Raw genomic sequence first — 21,016 nt, 5'->3', positions numbered from 1 at the left:
ACTGTCACGGTCCTTTGAATAGAACAATGTTATTGTTTTGAGTTGCTCTCTAAAGTCTTTCAGAACTGCATTGTATTTTTGTGTTAATATCCAAACTGATATTAATGCATGTCGTCCACTGAATGCAAGCTTTGCTAGTGCACTTTTCTTTCTAACAATGTCACGTTCTGCTGCACAGTCATCAATAATAAACAGTGTTGGTGTGTTCTGAAAAAGATCGAAATAATGCTCCAAGCAAACATTTAGACGATCAGAAGGATTTACAATAAATATATTTTGATCAGACCATATGAATTTTCTCTCCTTGTATGTTCTGTTATGCTTTATGGTTGGACAGAATATGACTATGTGTTCAAAGTGATTTATGTAAACAGTTTGTAATAAATCCAAAACATATCTTGTTTTGCCGCAACCTGTTGCCCCACAAATCAAAGAACAGTGTGGATCTTTTGGAAGAAAATCTAGATACTTCATTTTAACACGTTCAATAAACAATATCCTGTAATCTGCTTTCAGAGATGTTTAACTGCGCATCTGACACAACAAACACGTAGATCTTAACTGATTTACTACTACTCCCTACTTCCTTTTCAATTTGTATTGTGATTCCTTCTGATCCGTTTTCAATTCGCCTTCCACTTCCATGCAGTTTGTTGTCGTCAGTTGTTCTGAGATCCAGCCATAACGCATATTTATTTGTCAAGAAATCTTCTACGCCAACACCGTGTAAATGTAGATCTTTAGCCACAAGATCAGATGTTGGGTCTTTCAATCTTCCTCCAGTAAAGTACTTTCTTGCTTCATCATAGTGTTGGTATGGCAGCATGCCAGATGCAAATATTTGGTTTGGCTGCCCTTCAATTGTGCAATATACTCTATTGATTAGTGGATTGTAAAACTTTTCTATTTGCCTTTCATATGAATCTTTTGGTTCCTCAAACAACATAAGTATTCCCTTCATTGACCTAGCTGGTGTATTCAAGTTAATGTTCCAGATTGGATCAGCCTGGCTTTTTGAAAGTGTACTGTGATTCAACACTCTTTCATAATAGATAGGCAGCTTAGAACTGTACTGATTTTCTATAAGTCTAGCCAGTTCAGGATGGTTTACAACATCAAACTCTAAAGAAATTCCAGACACCTTATACTTTGCTTCCGGGTCTTCTGAAAGCATAACACGATCATAACTATTGAAAGTCAGGTCGTATGACAGCCTGTCACGCAATGCTCCTTGATAGAAGGGAGGATGTGAATTTATGAGTTCAAAGTCAAGTGGAATACAAAATTTGTTTCCAAAAGCAACATTGACAGCGTTATCTTTTTTGTTGTCAGCTTTATCTCCTGCTCCTATTCTAACTTTTATCCCATTGTCTGACTGAATCCCTTGAAACACTCTGTTTTTCTTTTCATTGTCAGTCAACCAATTATCTGCATAAACTAAAAATACATCTGCATTATTCAATGACATCACTTCCCGCCCTTCCAGTTTGACAGTAATCTTCCTCACAATTGCTCTTCCTACATTATAAGCCAAAGTCCTATTTGCATCTGAGCCAGATTCTAATTCTAATTTGAATGATAGTCTTACAGTGCCTGGTACAATAACATCGTTCTTACCCAGATTAGGAAACCTAACAGTAAGTATTTCATTCTGATCAATAGTAGAAGGATTATTTGTAACTATAACTGTTTGCCTTATTCCTTTTACCCCGAGAGGTTCTTTCAGCCTTCTGTAAGGATCAAGAACAGAACCGAACGATTGTGCCATCTTTTTTTATTTTCAAAATAAAAAATAAGTTACAAATGGCAGAAGGTGGATTTGAAGATTTATTTGAGCCAGCGGACGACATGAGCGAAGCAATCCCTTTGGTTCCCTACCATCATTCACTGCATTATGAGGTGGCACGACATGAACTTCTGGAAGGTAAAGTTAGAGATTTCTACAAAAGTTTAGGAGAAGAACCTGATGTTTTAGATCCAAACCAGTTCAAAATGGAAGCAAATCATTTATATACAACTAGCGATAAAGGAGAAAAAGTCCAACTTACATATAAATCTAATCCTGCTAAGTTTCTATCAAAAGTTTCACTAAAACAAAAACTTACTGCTAATCGACTTAGGCAATTAGATATTGTGCCTAGCACACGGTCATCATCTTCCCATGTTGTTTCCTTACTTCAACAAGCAGAACTAGGACTACCAACTGCTACTCAAATAGAATCTGTTCCATTGCAAGATCTTAATAAACTTGCAGATGAGGCTGATCAACTTATACAAGAGATAGAGACTTCTTTTTCTGAGGAAACTTCACTGAAGACTCCACATGAACTATTACCTATGAGAGAAATAGAAGCCCTTAATCAATCACTACAAACCATCAGAGGTGAAATAGCAAATAATCTGTCAAAACTAGGTCAGCTGGATGAAGATATAAACAAAGAGAAACAAAAACTTGCTGATGCTGATGATTTGAACCTAGAACAAGAAGTAAAAAACAGAATTTCTAAGCGTTTAAAAGATTTGCAGGAGGAGAAAGCCATAAGGTTAGAAGTTCTAAGTAACAATAGAGAACAACTGAGAACACAGGTCAGCAGAATAAAAAATACAATTCAAAGAATCCTTTACGAAGACACAACTCTTGCTGAAAGAATTAGAACGCTTTTCAGAGAGCAGGGAATCACAATAGCTAGTATACTAACTGCGTTAGGATTTGCAATAAGCACATTAGTGTTCGCACTCACAGGTGGCACTGTCACACCTCCACCTCCACCTTCACCTTCATCTCCATCTGATCCGGGATGGGTAAAGAAACAACTCAAACACATTGCAGAACTATTAAAGAAACTAGCAGCAAAAGCTTTGGATGCACTTCCAGGAATCATTGGTTCAATTGTTAGCTGGCTGTTATCTTTTGCAGGTAAAGTTGTTGGTTTCATGGCTGAACATCTCTGGACTCTAATAGTTTTAATTGCAGGTGTTCTGCTAACGAGAATAAAGCAAAAGTAAGCCTACACCCACTCCACCAATTACTAGAGCAGTCTTCTGCGATTCATGATCATCACTAATACTAACAGCTTGATCATCACTAGTGACAGAATGATCTTCACCTGCAGCCCGATCTTCACTTGTCACGCTTTGTTTCTGTTCATTGTGATATGGCTGTAGCATCGTTCTGATTTCTGAATTCAGTTCTTCACCCTTTCCAAGCGGCTGGGTGTCACTAGCAATAATGATTTCATTGTTATAATTTGTTATTGTTCCAATCTGCAGCTGGAGATCAGAAGGTAACATGTAAAGGCCGTTACCAACAGCAAAGTCAACTTTTGATCTTGCATAACGGAGAGAGTCTTGATACCTTTTGATGCTGGAAGGCAGATCAACTGCAGAGTTTATGACATCTTCTAAATTTGATAACAACTGTTTCTGTGCACCAAACCCTGTGCTTGTTCTCATTATGTTTGATCGTGTCTGTGCCTGCGAGCCTAGCAAGCACCACGCATATGTTCGGATAGATTCATTGATCCTTTCAACACCTGATCCAGTGAAACCTTTGCCGGTGTCTAATATAAAAGTAGTCCATGCATTGTGGTGCTCTTGTTCTATTGATCCTAACTGTACCTGCACATTTGAAGAAAAAGATGTATGACCTGGCCAGTAATCAAAATTATATCTCCTGTGGACACCCCATAAATATAGTGTTCCCATGCCATGGTTTTTGTCTTGCTTTTGCCTAAAGTCGGTCTTAAAATCTATATTGAATTCATTGCAGAGACGCTCATACACTTTCATGTTTATCCTATTGTTGAATGGGTTCCAGCTCTTTTCATGCGGCATTGGTGCCTGAAGTTCAGACAAGATTCTCCTGCACTGATAGTAAACGTGAAATGTGTACACACACTTTGTCAGTAAGTTTGAATTATTCATGTGGTCTGCATAGGACACTCCACATCCTGTGGTTGCACAGAATATTGCAAAGTTTAACTGATTCTGATAGAACTGAATTGGGTGAGAGTTCCACATCTTTGGAACACTATCATTTTTGATTGGGGGATTTAGGTAAGAATGGAATGGGTCAGGCACTTTAACGCGAATGGATTCTGTTTCTGTTACAGCAAAGTCCAACTCATGGAAAGAAATAGTCTTTGGATTGTAATATGGTCCAGTTTTGTATTTAACGTCTTTGTTGAATTTATACTGACTCATTTTTGTTGTTGAATAAAAAATGTTTATCACACTAACAAATGTGAAGACTAGTGTGCCAGTTAAACTTGCAAACCCTATCAACAATCAAAATGGAGGAATGAAAGTTGCACTGCATGAAATTATGTACAAGGTTACTTGGTATAATATCAGTAAAAAAAAGGCTAACAACTGGGTTAGAATTAATGGTAAAACGCATTCTGTAGAAGATGGTTACTATGACTTCTGCACTTTAGAGAAAGAATTGTTTGCTCCAGTAGGTATTACAGCGAGTTTAAATCATGCAAGTCTCATTGCTACTCTTACTATGCCCAAAACTAGAGAAGTAAACGTTGAGTTTCCAACCAAACTCCTTGATATGCTTGGAATTACAAAAATATACAAGGGAACACGTCCCATTGACATGGATGTTAACAGTGTACTGTTTGTTCACATGAGAGAGCTTAACACATCCTATAATCTGTTTAATGATCAGCGTTCTGATCTGCTTAGGATTCTTCCACCGAGTGATGCCTCTTTTTGTAAAATGCACGTGCCAACATTTAAGACACTTCAGTTCAAGGACTTGGAGGAAGGGTGTCATGAATTCCTACACATTGATCTGAAAAATCAAAGTGGACAACCAGTTGATTGTTTGTTTAACATTACATTGGAAATAGTTCCATAAAATATTGAGTATTAAAATGTCGAGTGGACCTACAATAGCTTATCCTGTTGCATGTTCAACTATAGAGTTGAAAGATTTAGCAGACGCTATCGACTTTGAGAGCAATGCTGAAGTCGGTGCAGTGTATGCATTCGAGTTTACAGACACTGGTCATTACAAGAGAAAGGAAATCGACGATGAAAAGAAACCAAGATTCCTCAAACTAGGCCAAATCCGTGATGTTAATGTACCTGATCCAATTGTCGATGACACATTCTACATGTGGAAACATCAGAATAAAAAATGGGTACTTAGTCCTGTTATCAAAAAGATTGACTGGGAAATGAAGTTTGAATTTGTGAGTCCATACACTCTTGTTGGAAAAGACGACACATTCCGTAAGTCAATCAATGCTAAACCACTAATTGTTAGCCTTGTTCCTGCGATTAACAGCAGGGGAGAAGTTGCAGTTAAACCTTTCCATAAGAACAACTATCTCATTCACAGAAAACAAAGTGTTGAAAAGGACGCTGACACCATTGTCGATTTTATACCCAAGCTTCCAATAGGGCAGAATGCAACTATGATATTTGATATAGTTGTCAGGAAAAGGGAAGAAACCACAAACACTGTTCTAATGAGAGGAATAAATCTCAACTGGAGACCATTAAATGTTGAAGAAGTCAGAGTATTTATTGCTGTTCAAAAGGATTCTAACACAATAAAAAAACAGACGTCAAACCAAAATGTTGTTGTTAACGCAGATATAAATAATTTAACAGAAATAAGAAGTATTAATCTTACTTATCTTGATTTGATTGCTTTCTACTATACAGATAAGGTGTTAAGCAATGAACAGCTTCAAAGCTTAGCAGAAACACTGGCCAGTGAGAATTAAGATAAATATTTTATATTTTGCATTAAAAAGATGACTAGCAGTGTGAAGCTTTATCCTAATATTGATGAAAGTGCAGCAGAAAGTCAACAATTCAGACTGGCACACATTAGTAATATACAAAAACAACTAGAAGATGAATTAGAAAAATATTCTCGCGCTAGACGTAAGTACTCAACAACTTACAACAGCCTTTCTAATGCCAGCACTGGTTCTACTATCCTTGCATCAGCTGCAGGTGTAACGGGAACAATTCTGTTAGCTACCGGAGTAGGGACTCCAGTTTCTCTAATCCTAGGTGGTGTCGCAGCAGCAGTTGGTGGTTTATCATTTATAGCATCAGCTATAATGAAAAAAATTGTGAAAAAGCTTGAAAAACACGAATCCATTTCCACTCTTGCATCATCAAAATTGTCTAGCCTAAAACTGTCTATCAGTAAAGCACTTGAAGATTCAAAAGTTTCTGACGAAGAATTCAAACAGATACAAACAGACTTTGATGACTACAAAAGTAAGAAAGCAAGTATTCAAACAAAAACACGAGCTGAATATAACAAGCCACTCGATATAGAAGATCTGAAAAAGCAGTTTTTAAAAAAGGGGATTCAAATAGGACGGGAAGAAAAAGTAAAAATAGAATCACTTGTAAAGAGTTAACTATTCGTTTAGACAGTCACATTGCATGTATCAGATATAATTCTAACAGTGAAAGAACATATGAAGTAAAGTTTGTAAATGAGAGAGCGTATTGAGCTTAAGAATGTTGTATAAGAGAAAGGGAGAATGTACGTTCTGGGTTACTGATTCCGACAGACCCGGCATTGGTTCAAAACAACCTTACTTTACTGTATTTTTTTTGTATGGATTTATGCAGTATTTTTCTGATTTTGTCGCATGTTTCATTTTAGTAAAAGTTTAGTCCAGAAGCCTATTTTGCGTTAATATTTAGGGTCTGTCGGAATCGGTGAGCCAGAACGTACATTCTCCCTTTCTCTGGTTATTAAAATATATTTCTTTGAGGTTGCAAGGCAATGGCATCGCTGAGATGTACTCATTCGAACACACGACACAGGTTAGAAATTGACTGCATTTGGGCGCTTTTTACGGCCAAAACAGAGTGAGCTTTTTGGATTCGGTGAGCGACCGTCGTGACGAGCGGTCACGTTTTGCGCTGCTCTCTACGCCCCGAGTTTTGTAGTACACCAGCTTTGCTCTCTTTCATGTGTGTGCTTGGATTACTGAAACTTCGCTGGACTAGGACTGGGACTGACCATGCTGTGGTGAATGACAGAATGTTATTGTTCCTTGGTGTTGCTAGTTTGCCTATTAGCTTCTCCTTCACTATGGTGTTGTAGTTATTCGCTATTCCTCTGTGTCTTTCTCTACCTACGTGACCGTGTGTTCGTTGTTGCTTTTTTGGGTCTTTTTTCTGTTTTTAAAAAAAAAAATTTTTTACATACCTCTGTGAAATTATGTCCACCCAAGAACCTGTACTACCTGTCTTCATCAGAAACAACGATATTGCTCGCACAGGTCTGAACCCCGCGACAGTCCTTGAGGTCTGTCTGGCTGCTGAACGTATCTCTGGTCGAGGCTCAATTATAGGGGCTCAGGACATCAGGGGCCTATGGAGAATTTACCCTGCCAACCGCGACTCCAGGAACACTTTGCTCATCCAAGGAATTGCCCTGCGTGGTATGACCATCAAAGTGTGTGCAACCAACCCTTATACCCTTCGGGACAACGCGGGGGAGAAGACTCCGTCTACCAAAGTTTGGATCGACGATATTCCGATCTCCGTTGCTGACTCTGAGATCGAATTCTCCCTTGTGAAACTGGAATGCGAACTTCGATCGGCAATTAAGATGGAAAGAGCGAGGGACGCTGACAACAAACTAACTCGATTCCTGACGGGACGTCGGTTTGTTTTCATCACCACCCCCACAACCCCTCTGGAAAAAACAATGAAGGTGGGAGGCTTCTTCACAGCAAAGGTTTACCACAGAGAACAGAAACTCCTAAAGAAAAAAGTCATTTGCTCAAAGTGCCTCAGTGAGGGGCACCACGTTTCACAGTGCGACAGAGAGGTAGTCTGCCGTGACTGTCTCAAACCAGGCCATAAACGCGGCGACAACGCTTGCAGCGCACGTGCCAGCGAAACGGAAGGTGGCAGTGACACTGAAATTGAACCAAATCAGTCAGGCGAACTGACCACTGCACCAAACGAGACGCGTGCAGCACGCAGTGACAGTGAGCAGGCAGCGAACCCGGCCGCCACGAGTGTTAAAAATTGTCTCACCAGTGAAAAGGACAGGGAGGCCCGCCAAACTGCTATTCACTCTCACTACACTAGTAACTCGCGAGCTCCCATGGGGTCGCCTTCACGCGGCGGGAGTGTTTCCACAGAGCTACCCCACCCCTTTACTTCTCTTCTTTTGTCTTATTTCTGCCTTACCAGTCCTTTCACCTATATTTCCTTCCAAGAAAACTCTCCCTACTATTCCCTGCAGTTTTCCAATTCTTTTCTTGTTGTCTTATTTCTACCTGACTGGATCCATCACCTTTATTTCACTTACCAAAAGTCTTCTTTTCCACATCCTTATTTCTCTGCCCCCCGCATGTCGTAAGAGGCGACTAACGGATTCTGTTTCTCCTTTTACCCTTGTTGAGTGGTTCTTGTATAGAATATAGTCAATATTTGTAAAGATTTTAGTCAAGCAGTATGTAAGAAATGTTTAGTCCTTTGTACTGGAAACTTGCATTCTCCCAGTAAGGTCATATATTGTACTACGTTGCAAGCCCCTGGAGCAATTTTTTGATTAGTGCTTTTGTGAACAAGAAACACTTAACAAGTGGCTCTATCCCATCTCCCCCCTTTCCCCTATCCCATCTCCCCCCTTTCCCTTGTCGCGATATAACCTTTGTGGTTGAAAACGACGTTAAACACCAAATAAAGAAAAAGATGACTCGCGAAGCCGGTCCGATTCGTCCAAGCGTCGGCGATCGAGCCAGGAAGAGGGTGGAAAGAGTGGGGGGAAAATACTCGAGAAACTCGAAAAGAAACCGCGCTGCGAACGCAACCCCTTAACAGCCCATGACAGCGCTAACAACCCCTCTGATACACAGGAATAGGACGACCTGTCCAAGTTTCGCAACCCTTACAACCTGGCCCGGACTATGGACTTTCCCTATTGTCTTACGATTCAAGTGTTTACACTCGTTGTATTTATTAACCTTGTACCCTCTTTCCTATGGATACGTTGAACATTTTATCACTTAATGTGCGTGGATTACGAAATCCAACAAAACGCAAAAGTCTTTTTCGACATTTCAAGGAAAAAAAATACGACATAAAATGTATTCAAGAATCGTATGTTACCAAAGGTGTGGTGGAGTTATGGAAAAAAGAATGGGGAGGAGATTTGATTTTTTCAGAAAGTACTGCACACAGTCTCTCCACATACAATTTCAGGAGGTTAGCGTGGTAGATCTGAGACTTCTTGCCGATATTCACCTTGTAGTCGTTGATCCCTATCACGGCCTCAACCTCGTATGGGCCTTTCCACTGCATCAGTAGTTTGTTGTGGTCAGTGGGAAGCAGTATCAGCACTTTGTTACCTGGTGTAAACTTCCTGTTTACGGCTTTGCGGTCTTGGTAGTGCTTTCCACTATCCTGAGACTTTCTCAAGTTTTCTCTCGCAATCTCGAGAGTCTCCTCCAGTTTCGCTCGCAACTCAAACACGTACTGGTAACTGTTCTTCACTTCAGGTGTGTCCACATCTTTCGTCCACAATTCCTTTAGTATTTGCATCGGGCCTCTCACGGTCCGCCCGTACATCAGCTCGAACGGGGAGAATCCAGTGGACTCTTGTGGCACCTCCCTGTATGCAAATAGCAAGGCATTGATATAGCGATGCCACTGCCTTGGCTGCTCACTGCATAGTTTCTTCAGTGTGGACTTCAGCGTCGCATTGAATTTTTCGACCAGCCCATTGCACATCGGGTGAAAGGCTGTCGTAGTCAAGTGACGAATGCTCAGTAGCCTGTTGACATCTTCCATGCATTCAGAGACAAACTGTGTCCCCAGGTCTGTGAGGATCTCTTCAGGAACCCCAATTCTGCTGAAAATGTCCACAAGTGCCTCGGCAACAGTCTCGGTGTCAATTTTCTTCAGAGGCACGGCTTCCGTGTACCTGGTTGCATAGTCTACCTGGGTCAGTACCCAACGATGACCCTCTTCACTTGGCGGTTTGATCTCGCCGATGAGGTCAATGGCCACCCTCTTGAAAGGTCGGTCGATCAAAGGCATCTTCTGCAACGGCACTTTCGGGACCCTTCCTCGAGGTATTGTTTTCTGGCAAATATCGCACGATCGGCAGAATCGAGTCACATCTGCATGCAGTCCTGGCCAGTAAAACGCAGCCTGGATTCTGTCTTCACGCATTTGCTGTCAGCCATGAGCGTCCACTTGAAGTCACCAGTGAACTTCTCTGTTGGCACCAGATCCTCTTTGACGATGACCCCATTGCAGCCCGAATCTCTGAGAACAGTCACTTCCTGCTTCTCAACAAATCCCTTCGACACGGGCATGTTCGACACTGACACAGCTGCGCTGGCGACGACAGAGATTGACTTGCCATTGGCGAGTAGAAGCTGGCCATCAGATATACATCCTTCCACGTCCGATGGTGTAGCCACTTGCTCGGCAGCCCTTGGAAGTATGACGCTGCTCGCACATACTTGTTGGTTTGAGCCACACGTTTGCCTCTTGTTGTCGTAATATCTCCGTCGATGTTCTTGCGCTTTGTCATTGTCATGTCCGTTATTTTTCTTTTGGCGACAGTTGGCGACTCGGTGGCCCTTGGCCTTGCAATGGAAGCACGTTATGTTCTGCCCTTCATTGGATGATGGTGCGGACTCAGTTTGTCCCTTGGCAGGTTGGTTTGGCTGGTTTCCTCTCTTCTAGAAAGGTTTCGTTGACTTTGACGTGAGCAATGAGATAACGCTCAACAGCATCAGTAATGTCCTTCAAACCCCGCAGTTTTTGCTCTTCCAAGCGGGTCGCCAGGTCCTTTGGGCAGGCATTAAGGAATTGCTCCTTCACGATCAAATCCCGCAGACTCTCGTATGACTGCTCTTCACCTGATAACTCCACCCACTTCTGCAGGTATGACGACAGGCGCTCCACAAACTGGCTCGGTGTCTCTCCAGACAATGGCTGGCATTCGCGGAAGCGTTGACGGTAGCCCCTTTCAGTGAAGTTGTAGCAACGCAACAGAGCTTCCTTCAGTACATCAAAGTCTCTGGCGTCATCATTTGAGAGTCTAGTGTAGACCTCAAGTGCTGCCCCAGTCAAATGTGCGCTGAGTAGAATCGCCCAGTTGTCGCGCTGCCATCTAACACTCTCAGCGAACCTCTCGAATCTTGCAAGGTAGCAGTCGATCTTGTCCTTCCCGTCAGCGAATGCTGGAAGTTTCGGTGCCCTGTGTAGCATTTGCTGCTGGTTATCTCTTTCGCGTGGTGCCTCGTGCTTATTTTGAACACACACCATTTTTGTCTGCAGCTCTAAGCGCTTCATCTCCATTTTGATTTGGAGCTCTAAGCGTTTCAGCTCCATTTGCCTTTCTTCACGCTGCGCTTGTCTTTCTTCACGCTCACGCTGCGCTTGTAATTGTCTTTCTTCACGCTCACGCTGCGCTTGTCTTTCTTCACGCTGCACTAGCAGTCGTGTCTGGGACTCGACGAACTCCGTCAGCTGCTTGCCTTTTAGTCCCAGTTCAACTCCTTTTGCCCAGAACTCAGCCATTCTGGTCCTTTTCCGGTGCGTTCGTCTGTATTCTTTCACAGCCCCAAACGTAGACGAATGTAGTTTTCTAAAAGAACACAGTCTCTACTGCACCTTCGATGCTTCTCTCGTCGCTGGTCACCCTCGTAGACGCAGGCTGACACCCTCCTCGTCTAACGTGACGGCGCACTCTGCTCACGATACGTACACGACGTACCTCAGTCGTATTTCGTAGTATTAATGCACTAGCTCCGCGACGAAGTCCGACTCGTCCAAACGGCAGCTAACCTCTGTAATCCCTATACACTCCGGCGTCGCTCACCGTACCGAGCTGCGGCGATTACCAAACTCTTCACCAGTTACACAGAATCCACGGTTCCGTAGTCTCAATACTGATCCCTCAGGATACACCCGATTGATGGCTACCTCCTGTGACTGTCTTGACACTGGTCCTTGTTGCTGGAAAACCCTTGGCGTTAAACGTAGATCCTCGGCTTGACCCCCAATTGTTACGCGACACTTGAGATTGCCACAAGCGCTCAAACGTCGTATAGTTGTGTTCTTTTATTCTACGTCGCCCGTCTTCGCAGCAGCAGAAAACAACTCGTCAAATTGAGTTCGTGGATTTATTTAGCATTCCATACATACAACTGCACTTCGTAGCAGAACTCAAAGTAGAAGCTTTTTAACATACTACTTATAATAAGGCTCGGTGATTCGTGTATTTGTTTGTTCAGCCCATTTCTTTCTTGTGTTTATTCACAAGAAGAAAAACAATAAAGATAATCATTTATGTATGATTTATGGTGGGATTTTTCTTCCATGGTGTGTTCTAGGATGTATTGTACTAAATGTACTGTGGTCGTATATTAACGGGTTATATTCCCCGTATGCGTACAGGTTCATTGGAGGGAGGGTGTAATAGTTGTTTGTTTGGTTTAGCAACGAGACAATTCATCCCTTTTTGGAAGATGAGGGTGGTCCGCCCGAGGGCAGACCGGGTTGTAGGTTCGGGACAATAGATTGACTATTGTTGTTTAGGCAGCTTAGGGATTCTGTTTCGGTTCGCTGAGTGGTCGTGTGGTCGTTTTCGCTGTTGGTTACGGCGCTCGCGCCTTTCCCTGTCTGCATACACAGTGAAATACGCAAAAAGAACAAGAGCGCAATGAAGAAAACTAACAAAGACGGCATCCAATATGGCGGCGCGAAGAGAGTATGAGCGGAGTTGTGCCCCTTAGGGCTAAAGCTAGCCGATCCATTTGATAACGTCACGCCGAGTAAGAAGAATGAATTGGACTTATACCACTGCCGTTCTGAATGTGTACAAAATGAAACTGCTGTGTTACAGGGTTGGATTTAGGAGCAGACTGCGCTGACTCCGCCACCTACTGCAGAGACGGTCTTGTCTGTGACCAGCAGGATAGATGCCGTGCGTATTTCTGTGTGTGTGTGTGTGTTTGTGTGTGTGTGTGTATGGGGAGGTGTGTGTGTGTATGTGCGTGCGTGCCTGCGTGTGTTTGTGTATGTGTGTGTGTATGTGTGCGTGGGTGGGTGGTTTGGTTGGGAGGTGAGTGCGTAAGTGTGTGTGTGTGTGTGTGTGTGTATAGAGAGGTGTGTGTGCGGTGTGTGCGTGCGTGCGTATTTGTCTGTCTGTCTTATATTGAAATTTGTAAGGAAAGCGCTAGGCATATACACAAAAAGAGTGTGTACTATTGGCAGGAATCGAGATAGGCGGGCCATGCGAAGACCAGCTTGACATGTGTCTGTCAGGAGGTCGATGCAGAGAAGGCGTCTGTGAGTGTAACACAGAAGTGGCCATACAGAACGGCTCACGCTGCGGTGAGCTGACTTTAACATTGCATTTCAAACTTTACATCTTGATAATATACGATACCGATTCATGCACAGCATGGCGTTTACCTTACCTTACGTAGAACTTTCTACTGCAGAGTTGTGGTAGTCACCAAGACAAACTTCGTTCTGCGAGTTCTTCGTCGCTTTCTCGGGAGGCAGGCACAAGAAGTGAAAGAATGTTTGAGTAGTCTCAACAAATTATTTACTGAACTTGTAAAAGGAAAGAGTACTCTGTAGCTCACATTGAACGCAATTCCATTTTCCGCAAGTTGTGTACATGCGCGCAGCAAGAACTTGGTAAAATTAGCAGGCTTGTGGAAGACCGGGGATGGAGAAAGATGGTATCTGTGGGACTTTCTTAGGATTTGGCGAATAGCTTGATTTGATAACTAAATGGATTGATACTGGTCGCATAAGGATCGAGTTTGGGTCAATCAAAGTAGGAAGAGAACATTTGTTGACTCACCTGAGTAATCGGTGAGTCTTAGTAATGAGCAGTGTCTGTCTGTGTATAGACGGCCGGCCGGCCCCGCTGTCCGTGGACAAAAAACTTAACTTTGAGGTTATCTCGAATGTTTTTGATGCAAGAGCTTTAAAACTTTGTTTGTTTAGTGTTTGATAATCTCTCGACATGATCCCATTTTAGTTGACCCTCGGCCAATTTGGGGTCACAGCGGGGTCAGGTTTGATTCAAACCTTAACGTTGAGTTATATCGAATGTTTTTGAAGCTAGACCTTTGAAATATTGCATACTGCTAGGGTTAGATAATCTCCCGACTTGACTGTTTGGTTGACCCTCGTCTAATTTTGGGGTCACAGCAGCGTCGTGTACGATTCATAAATTACAAATCACGCTGGCCTATATAGTAAATGCTCAATCTCGAGAATATTCCAGACCGAACATGATACAACTAAAATTAGATGAACTGGCATGGACTAGAACAATGACATACTCTGTGACGTACATCAAAGGTGCCGACGCACTTAATCCGAGCGAACGCCACGAACCCACGACTCAAAACAACGTGGTAAACAACTTGTTTTGACAGGACTAGAAAGTTCACCTGCATTCTCGTACAAACATAATTATTGTGTATGAGTTGTTCTTCAGTACTGGTGACAGAAAGGGGGAAAAGTGGTCAAAATTCAAATCTCTAGTTTTGTTTTTGAAATATAGCTTTTCATAAAGCAGAAATACTGTAGTATCTGATGTACCTAAGAAAAAATCACTTGTTTACATGGTTCTTACATAATCTAACTTTTAAAGCTGGTTCTTGTGTGTCTGTGTGTATGTTTGTATGATGACGATAGGACTCGAAACGGCTGCATGGACTGAGACAGGAATTGCAGAAAATGTTCTTTGCCACTCGAGTTGTGTCATAGGGTACTTTTGGAATAGCAAATTTGAAAGGATTCTTCAAAAAACGGCGTGCATTATATACCATGTGAGCTATCGAGGATCCTCCCCGTCTGGGCTGTCGAAACATGGTCTTGTTAAAAGACGTTTTCAAATGGTTAACGGGGAGATACACTCGAAGCACATTTAGCGAAGTTATGTTGCCAAATCATCAAAGATCAACATTTCACTACACGGATCGATGCACACAGTCGAAATAGATGTGACTTTCACACGACCGAAGACTACTTACTAGCAGACGACAAGATCTAAATATTTAGATCAGTGAGAGCAATCCGTTGAAGAACAGTTACTCCGCTTATTCGTCTTCAGTTAAGCTTATTTCCCCTGCCATAAGTTTCCTTGCAGATCTGCAGTCGCGTAGTGAAATGAACTACTACTAGTGTCATCGGAAGATTCTTCTCAGTCAATGATCAAAGCACAGTAAGTTCTATGCTGACAAAAGTCACTTTCGGACAACACGACGATTGACTTAATTTATGAGCCCAAAGGTAATAATATCGACAAGAATGTACGCATTTGACATTAAATGAAACATTCATAGACAGTTTCCAACTCACCAGATCTGCCAAAGAGCCGTCATTCGTGAAAAAAACGATGATTTTAATCAGACAGGTATCGGAAACAAGCCTTGGTCACCTGCGTTATTCCTTCCAAGGCGACGTGACGGCGCCACATTTGTTTGTTTATGGCTGTTTATCGCGAAACAACACAGTTGAAATTTGTGTGTAAAATACCACAAATTTGTGGTGAATCAGTTCGTCATCTGCGTTTCGATTGTAATTAAGTCAGATTGGAGTTACTTTGAATCGAAGGCGAGGGTAACCTGCGTTATTTGTGGGACATCGTGAACAAATTTGATTGCAATATTTTATACAGAAAGTAAATTTCAATGATTCTGGCTCAGACTTGTAGATCTGTTGTGTTGGTAGTGTATCTGCTTTTCTGCTATGAAGCTCATTTGGAGTGATACGCTGATCGAAGTGGGGTACCCTATGTGGGACATCAGCCGTATGCAGATTACGCCTCAGAACACTCTCGCATTTCACAAAGACAACAATAATTTGCAACATTTCAAGAACTGCATCAGTTTTATTGGCTCACGTAAGGGTAGCCTATGCGATCGTAACTTTGTCTGTCTGTGCGTGCGTGCGTGTGTGCGTGTGTGCGTGTGTGTGTATGTCTGTGGTAGAAACTTTAACATTTCCGAGTCTATGTGTGAGTGGTTATCCAAGACTATGGATAAAGCTCGCATAAGATTACGTCACGGTCAAAAGTGTTTGACGTCAATTAATGCATCATGACGGCATGCCTCCCTGTAGTCTTTCTCTCTCGCGTGGTGTGTGTGGTCTCGGTCAGTGTTATTTTGAGCGGGCCGAGACTATTTGGCAGTCGTGTCCCTGTAAGTAGGCTACATGCAGACACAGACAGATCTAGATCTAGTGTCTCTCTTTCTTGCACAGTCGTCACCTAAGCTTACTGTGTGTGTGGGTGTGTATGTGTGACGGAGTGATTGAGTTTGTGTTACTGTTTGTCTATTTCTTACGTGAGCCTTGAAGGCTTCGCCTCTTGTTAGATACTATTTCAACAACAACAGCACAAACACGACTATTATCAACAACACAGAACGGGAGGTAAGTCTTCAAAGACCCACCAAGTGTGCGTTCCCGTTTTTGGACGCCATTTTTGCTGGCATTTTCACAGTAAATCTTAATATTTCCATATCTATTGAATGATTTTGGTATTTTCTTTGATTGTGCCGATTCTCCTATCTCTCTGGCATGTACTGGGTGCTTTGTGACCAGTTTCTCCCCTAGACTGTATTGAAAAATGCGTCCGTGTGAGCTGACCCCCACTTGTGACCAGTAGCAAAGAACAACTCGTATACAAAATATAATATCGGTACTTTCCCACAAAGTACAAATAAGTCAACTACATGCAACACACAAAACTGAACCAAAGTTCAGCAACGGCAGCGTTTCCTAACAGCATGTTTCTGTATCCTGACATTTGCATGATGTGTGTGAGCGGAAAATGAACTGCAACGAGGTTTCTAATCATTGTTTTTTGTGCTGAGTGGTTTTTTCTTTTCCTGGCTTTTTCAGCTATTCCTTTTTAAAACTCCTCCGATTGTTTTCCCTGATTGGTTGCCTCTTAAACCATGTGTCGGTGCGTTCAGATTGTGTTTTTTTTTAAAAGTGGAATGGTTTAAACAATGTTTTATTAAATCAAACTTGGCACAACAATACAACGATAAACAATAGGGACACGAACTCAAGCGAACGCTTATATTACGCGCCCTACGTAGTTACAAATTAAAAGTGTAATGTAGAACGGATCATCATCATTGCTGAAGTCGAGTGGTCTCCTGCTTGCATACACTGCGTAGAGTTTAGTGGACACCTTTTCTTGTACCCAAGTCCTGACCTCTCTCGTGTCCTTGACATTAGCCTCGGTTCTTATTTTAAGAGTCTTCTCGTTGAAACTTGAAACAAAGAGTACTTCATGCTATTTATGTTGGTTAGAGTAAGTTGCATTATCTATTCATCTATTGGTCAATGTTTTGTTTTTCAATGTCAGTGTTTTTCGTTTTAATTTTTTTGGGGGACTTATTTTATGAATTTAAAATTAAAACTGAAAAGTAAAATGCATTTGTTCATGCCCGCATAGGCTAGCAGGTGCTTATGTTGAAACTTACCTTGCCTGAGACTCTTGCCCTTCAGTTAGTTCATAAAAACATTTTGATTTGGTCTGGGCTTCAAGAAAAAAAAAGATCTTATCAAAGTTATAGAATTTGTGAATTCATTAAACGTAACAATTCTCAGCAAGATTCAACGTTTCCGAGGCATCCGTTTGTAGCAAAACGTCTCCATCGCATGTTGTGGTGGGCCGTTGTTCCTCGAAAGCCAACGTGGGATGACTTGGCCCACCAAAGGCCATTGACGACAGCGTTTGGGTGATGAGTGCCCATGGGGCAATTTTCATACAGCTTGTCGACTTCGTCCGGTGACAACTTGCTTGCCTTGTTTGGAGCATTTTCTTTACTTTTTGCCTTCAGGTATTTCTGCTTTGTCGTATTTAAGAAAATTCTGTGTGGGTATATACATCATGTGGATATTTGTTCCGATCTTCCAGGTAAACGTATGTGCAGACCTGCTAGTGAATTATCCCCCTTCGTGTGTACACGCAAGCACAAGATACATTGAACTTTGAAACTGTCCGTATTTGTTTGGTTTGATGACCTCCTGTACTTTGTGTTGCAGTTAACAGCACCAGCACAACCCCCGGGGACACGGAATCCCGTTCATCGAGCACTCTGGTCATCGGTCTGGGTGTGGCAGGGGGGGTGTGTGTCGTCATGGCAGCAGTTGGGTTTTACTGCTTCAGGAAACGTAGGCCAGGTGGCCAAAACGACGCCCCTCCAGCCAATGCCCCTCGAGACAATGCCCCTCCAGCCAATGCCCCTCGAGACAACGCCGCTCTAGACAACGCACCTCCAGACAACGCCGCTCCAGGCGCTGAGCTCGACGAGTCCAGTGTCGCTGGTTCAGAGGCCAGTGAAGCTAGTGAAGGCACAGAGGACACTGCATCACAAGTATCTGAAGTTTGAATAAAAGCCTGATTAAATTTCCATTTCCATTTTCCATCAGTTAGCACACACCCCCGAAAAAAAATAATAAAACCAAAAAATTTTTTCGCTGTTCGGGCAGTTAGAGGCATTTATTTGGTTCATTATATCCCGCAGTGGACACACTCAATCCATTATAACCTAAGCGTTTTGTCTGTACAAATTTGATTCAACCCCTGAAAACGCTACACACAAGAACCATTGACATGTATACAACTTCTCGCTGAGCCAAACTATGCAGATGATGTGATACCAAGTTGGACTGTTTTGTAATGTTTTAGATAGACTGGAGGTTGATAGTATTTGACTCAATATTCAGCACCCTAGGACGTCCTATATATTAATAGTATTGTTTACTTTTTACATCAACAGATATATACCTACGATTTCATATATGTATATGTTAAAGAAAAGACAACTCGTTTAGTGTTGTGCTATGGCAAAAGAAGTCAAGACTTAACGTACATACATCTGCTGGATGTGTTTGTTATTTAGTTATGCCCATACAATTTACACTCACAACTGTTGTACAAAAGATGATATTATACACGTACAACTTATGAAAACGTGTCCAGGACTGTTTGTTTTTACATTTAGTCAAGTTTTGACTAAATGTTTTAACATAGAGGGGGAATCGAGACGAGGGTCGTGGTGTATGTGTGTGTGTGTGTGTGTGTGTGTGTGTGTGTGTGTGTGTGTGTGTGTGTGTGTGTGTGTGTGTGTGTGTGTGTGTAATGCGATTTAGACCAAACTACTGGACCGATCTTTATGAAATTTTTCATCAGAGTTCCTGGGTATGATATCCCCAGACGTTTTTTTTTCATTTTTTCGATAAATGACTTTGATGACGTCATATCCGACATTTTGTAAACGTTGAGGCGGCACTGTCACACCCTCATTTTTCAGTGCTATTTCAGTGCTATCCTCCTCAGCGCTACCACGCTTTTCTGGATTGTTAATTTCACTGCCTTTGCCACCAGCGGTGGACAGACGATGCTACGAGTGTACGGTCTTGCAGAAAAAATGCAATGCGTTCAGATTCATTCTGTGAGTTCGACTGAGCTTAACTAAATGTTGTATTTTCGCCTTACGCGACTTGTTATTGTGTCAGTTTAATTACATTAACAAGTGCACATGCAATTAGCAATGTACAGATTGACAATATCGTAAGGCAAAGTCAAGAAAAGTTAACTTCTATTTTTATCCGTTTTACATTTAGTCAAGTTTTGACTAAATGTTTTAACATAGAGGGGGGACTCGAGACGAGGGTCGTTGTCACGTTCCAATATATCACTTAAGGTGATTATGAAACGGTTAGTTACTACTAACCAACTAACCACACCACGATCCACTCTCGCAGTCATACAATTTAATAGAGACAACAAAAGTATAAGTTTCAGACGCCTGTTTATGTAAAAAACTCGCCACCTCCCTCGAGACTTCACTCAAAATATGTACTTTTACGTTCACAAAACGTAAAAACCAATGGTCACTGACAAAATGCCAGTTAGAAAATAGAAAATTATAGTAACACGCTGATCCCGTGTAAAGATAAGAAAATACGACTGTTCTGCTCCAAAAGTGCTAGTTCATGCAGGTGTCACACACCCCACGTCGTCACTACTCGAGTATAATCACAGATAACATAAAAGACAACGGTGGTCAACGGGGTGCATAAGACATGGTGCACTTAGCTTTCTTTCGCCACTGAGTGGACGTCCTGTAATTAGTCTTTTAGCCTCCACAACTGCTCCGTCGAATGAAGTGCTGGTTAGCGTGGTGACGAAGCAGGGACCTGTGGAGGCATCAGGCGCCGCACCCAGTCGCTGGTTAGCCGGTTCGCTGGTTAGCCGGTTCGCTGGTTAGCCGGTTAGCCGGTTTGCTGGTTAGCGTGGTCCCGAAGAAGGCAGCCGAACAGAAGTTAGGAAAACGAAGGCTGCAAACAGAAAGCATCGGTGCACTAAACATGTCAGCTACCCCTCACCCTCCACCTTTAAACATGTCATCTTTACATATCTCATCGAGCACGTGGGCCTGCACAAAATTAATGGACTTTTCACAACAACAAAACAGCCGTCTTTTCGTCTTTCTCTCCCTATCTGCAAAAACCATATACAGATTAGTATTTTAGCGTCACAGAGAGCAAATTATGCGCTAACCTGGAGAGAACAACAGAGAGTATTTCATTCCACAAACACAGACTCGTCAACAGCGTTAAATAATGATTTATTACCTCAAACAGCCTATGAATGTAGCACTCTCATGGAAGCAAAACCCGCTTCCTCCCTGGAATGGCCTCTGTTCGTCAACAGTGACAACAACATCCAATAAACCCTTGCCGAATACTTATGCGAAGACCGTCGCACGGCGAAGGAAAGATTTGACGACTCGTCCTCAGCAAAACATGTGGCAGTGAGAAGGTGATAACTCGTGGAAGTTCCCCTAGAGTGCCGAATATCCTATTCGGTGAAATCCATCATACTCTAGAAACTGTGTATTCGATCCTTCTTCTTCTGCCGCTGAGTGTCGAGTGCCAAGTTACCGTGTCTCAGACAGACAACCTTGACAAAAACACGTGACTAACCTTGTCA

The 21,016-nt window shown here is 42.3% G+C and overlaps 1 long non-coding RNA gene across 1 annotated transcript in view; it reads left to right on the top strand.

The window, feature by feature from the left end:
* Positions 1 to 13,359, top strand: part of LOC138956350 (uncharacterized) — a 35,856-nt gene extending 22,497 nt beyond the window's left edge. The window contains exons 2-3 of the long non-coding RNA XR_011452620.1: positions 12,875 to 12,955; positions 13,246 to 13,359. This is a non-coding gene — a long non-coding RNA (uncharacterized lncRNA). The remainder of the gene's footprint in view (positions 1 to 12,874; positions 12,956 to 13,245) is intronic.
* Positions 13,360 to 21,016: the final 7,657 nt, after the last annotated feature.

The sequence above is a fragment of the Littorina saxatilis genome, unplaced genomic scaffold (assembly GCF_037325665.1).
Source record: "Littorina saxatilis isolate snail1 unplaced genomic scaffold, US_GU_Lsax_2.0 scaffold_565, whole genome shotgun sequence".
Lineage (NCBI taxonomy): Eukaryota > Metazoa > Mollusca > Gastropoda > Littorinimorpha > Littorinidae > Littorina > Littorina saxatilis.
Note: the sequence above shows the minus strand (reverse complement) of the source record. Positions and strands in the feature narration are given on the sequence as shown.